The sequence below is a fragment of the Bos grunniens genome, chromosome 5 (genome assembly GCF_055505025.1).
Source record: "Bos grunniens cultivar Pamir isolate PY7600 chromosome 5, Bosgru_T2T1.0, whole genome shotgun sequence".
NCBI lineage: Eukaryota > Metazoa > Chordata > Mammalia > Artiodactyla > Bovidae > Bos > Bos grunniens.
In genome coordinates, this window is record NC_141169.1 from 60,130,357 (window position 1) to 60,134,528 (window position 4,172).

Sequence of the window (4,172 nt, forward strand, 5' to 3'; positions counted from 1 at the left end):
ATACTGTAAAGCAATTAGATGCCAATTAAAAAATCTAAAATGAAAGTGTGTGCTTGTATGTATGGTGTACTTAATAAATTTGATTAAATTGATATAGCAGCATGGCTTAGGATATTTATAATTTACAAATGTTTTTAAAATATGTAGAAAGATCCCAAAATCCAGATATAAATCAGTTACCTTGAATTTGTTTCACAGCTTACTATCATTGTAGGAGTAAGACTATATTGTTATATTGAATATAAGCAATTTTAACCAAAGCATGGAGTTTAATTACTTTTATACAAAATAATGATAATTTATACAAATATTGATACCATATTTTAAAATATTTTAGCTCTCTAGGTGAAACTTATTTAGTAGAATCTCAGTTCTGCTGGGGTCCAGCCCTGGTGGATCCAGGGAAACTCGAAAGAGAGATGGCATCAGCTTCGATCAGGAAACAACTGATAGATTAAATATTAACTAGAGGCTTATAGAGTGGTTAAGTGAGGATAGCTCAGCAGGGAAATTCAGTGGAGAAAAGAGGCTGAATAACTTGGTTTATGTGGAAAACCAATAAAACTTCAAGACAAGAAGTTTGCACCACCCACGTAGGCCACAGGCGTCTTCCCGTTCTCCCGAGGGAAAGGAGACACTAAGGCCTCCCCGGTCAGATCTTAGAAGCCCAGGCAAAATTAGTAGGCTTGGCGGGCCTCCGCTCTCCAGATGGGAATTCAGCCAGAAGGTGAAATACAGAATTACATAAGGAGACCAGTCTTTCGAGGAACTTATCCCATTTTTTATTTTCCAGGGTCTGTTTTTATACACTGAGATGTTATACAAAAGTCACGTAGGGTCAGCAGTCCTGACTTTTATTAAAGTCAGGTGCTTCATACAAATGTATACAGAGGTCTTAGGGGTGTTACATCATCTTCTGGCCAGGGGGCCTGCTGACAATTTATGACCCTCTCCTTGTGACAGCAGTCAGTCAACCAGAACACTTATTTTTCCAGGGGTGATTATCTTAAAACAGACGCCACCTTCCAAAGGTACCAGATAAAGTTACATTCCTATAGGGTGAGGGTGCAGTGGGTTTTAATTAAGGAAAGAATTTGCTTAGCCTAAGGTCTAATGTGATTAATATCAAAGATTAATACTTATTTCTTCTATGTATTCATTAATGTGTATAAGGGCAGGGGATGTGGAGACTTAGCAACAAACATTGGCTCAACAAATGAAAAACCCTTCACCAATACAATTTCTAATCAGCCCACTGGACTACAGTAATAATTTCCTAACTTCTCAAAATAATCTGTTTTTAGAAAGTTTAGAGCATCTCGTGCCTCTCACAGTTGGGAAGCTGTGAATAATCACATGTGGCCGGACAAGCCTGTCAGGCAGGCTAGAGAACCTTCAGAGGATTTTGTAGGTTGAAAGACTCTTGTCACGCCCAGGAATTTTTATTAAATGGAGCCCTAAGTTAACTCTTTTTCAGAGAGAGGTGGTGGGGGACAGCCCCCCGTAAAGTCAGAGGTGTAGGTGAGAGCACAAAGCAGTAAAGTACGCAGACTCTGGTTTTGGGGGTAGATGCTCGAGAATTTCCAGGGGGACTCCTGAGGCTCGATCCCAGCTTTGCGTATGCTGAGCCTCCTTCCTCATGACATTTGCCATGGGCGGAGTTCTTCACGCTGGCTCCCGGCACAGTTCCTTTATGCCTCTGGTTACAGTTCTTTTGAAATATTTATTCCTTATTCATCTTTCAAGGTTGAAATCAATAAACATTTTTCATAGAAGGGCATTTTGATCTTTAAAATTAATCTGATTTCTACCTGATTTCCATCACAATGTCAATTATGTAAGGTAATAATGATCAGCGGAGAAGGCAATGGCACCCCACTCCAGTACTCTTGCCTGGAAAATCCCATGGATGGAGAAGCCTGGTAGGCTGCAGTCCAAGGGGTCGCTAGGAGTTGGACAGGACTGAGTGACTTCACTTTCACTTTTCACTTTCATGCATTGGAGAAGGAAATGGCAACCCACTCCAGTGTTCTTGCCTGGAGAATCCCAGGGACGGGGGAGCCTGGTGGGCTGCCGTCTATGGGGTCGCACAGAGTCGGACACGACTGAAGCAACTTAGCAGCAGCAGCAGCAGCAGCAATAATGATCAGGGTTTGAGTTTGTCTCACATTTTTAGCAGAACAAAATATTAAGAGCAGATGCAGTTTGATGCATGATACTGGTTGCTTGGGGCTGGTGCACTGGGACAACCCAGAGGGATGGTATAGGGAAGGAGGAGGGAGGGGAGTTCGGGATGGGGAATACATGTATACCTGTGGTGGATTCATGCTGATGTATGGCAAAACCAATACAATATTTTAAAGTAATTAACCTCCAATTAAAATAAATTTATATTTAAGAAAATAAAAGAAAAATACACCATAAAAAAAAGAGCAGATGCAATGCTTATCAATTAGCACAGATGTTGAAGTAGTTAAGACAAAATCAATACAATATTGTAAAGTAAAAATAAAAAATAAAACACTTGTTCAAACAAAAAATAAGAATATACAATAAAGTTCATTTTTAGAAAGCAGTCAGCACATGATAACATCATTGATGAGAAGAGATATTTCTAGTCAGAGGTAGAATTTAATCTTCTGCATGGAAGAAAGCAGTTTACTATTAAAGAATAAAATTATCTACTCAGAAAGAAAAAAAAATGCAGAGATTCATAAGGTTGAGTAAACCCAATGTGAAACGAATCAATGAGCAGAGAAATGTCATAGCTATGAACTGCTGAATTGAAAACTGTTTTCAATTCCTTCATTCATACTTCAACAACATCTTACTGATATCTACATTTTTGCTCATTGTTTTGAAAATAACAAAACCTGTGAAGCACATCTTTGAGAGCTTCTTTCACCTGCTGGTTCCTTAAGGTGTAAATGAAGGGGTTTAGTAAAGGACCAACAGAGGTGCTGAGCACAGCTACAACTTTAGTTAAAGTCACACTTTTCTTAGCTGATGATTTCATATATGTAAAAATACAACTCCCATAAGTGATAGACCCAACAACCATGTGTGAGTAACAGGTGGAAAAGGCTTTTGTTGGTACTTGAACAGAAGGGAATTTTAGAATGAGTTTTTAAGATGTATGTGTAGGAGAGGACCACCAACAACAGAGTGACTATAAGTGTCACCACAACTAAGACAAAAGCCATCAATTCTGGGATATGTGTGTCTGTGTCAGAGAGCTGAAGGATAGGGGAAGTGTCACAGAGGAACTGGTCAATTATTTTGGAAGCATAGAAACCCAGCTTAAGTTCTAAGACCAAAGGAGGAAATATAATTAGGAAGCCAGTTATCCAAGAGCTGAGTATAAACTGATGGCACACTTTTCTATTCATAATGATTGGGTAATACAATGGCTTACAGATGGCAGCATAGCAGTCATAGGATATGGCAGCCAAAAGATAAAATTCTGTAGCTCCTAATAGAAGAAAAAATAACAATTGTGTTACACAGCCACTGTAAGAAATAGTTTTGTCTCCAGTCAAAAGGCTGATCAAGAATTTTGGAATGCAGGCAGTTGTGAATGAAATCTCCAAGAAAGAGAAATTTCGAAGGAAGAAATACATTGGAGTCCTGAGACAGAGATCCAGAAAGGTGAGGAGGATAATGATTAAATTCCCCCTTACACTCAGGATGTAGTTGAAAAATAGAAACAGGAAAATCACAATTTGCAATTGTGGGTCATCTGTCAGTCCTAGGAGTAGGAAGTCTATTTCCACTGAATGGTTCTTCATTTCCCCCCTCTTATCAAAGCTAAAGGAAACAAAAACTAAGTTACAAGTTAGAAAAGAGTTTTCTTCATTCTCAGCCATAGAATGTTCCATATTCAGAAACATACCTCTGTGCAAATATTTTCTCAAGTCTACTTTGATTCCATCAAAATGAATATGTTGGTCAATGTCAATCACTTATATAAATATGAGATTTTCTCCTTGACAGAAGTCCTACTTACCATTAATAGAAGACTAAATTATTTGAAATTTTTCTCTGCAATTCAGTGTCAATCATTGAGCCACCTTTGAAAGACCTTATCCTAACATATTATTTATATGTTCATATTTTCTGTTTTCTGAATCTAGAAAATATCTCATCATTTTTATATCTTTTATCCATTTCTA

At 38.1% G+C, this 4,172-nt stretch overlaps 1 pseudogene; it reads right to left on the reverse strand.

The window, feature by feature from the left end:
• Positions 1-2,827: 2,827 nt before the first annotated feature.
• On the reverse strand, positions 2,828-3,821 carry LOC147372199 (olfactory receptor 6C6-like; annotated as a pseudogene).
• Between the last annotated feature and the right edge of the window lie 351 nt (positions 3,822-4,172).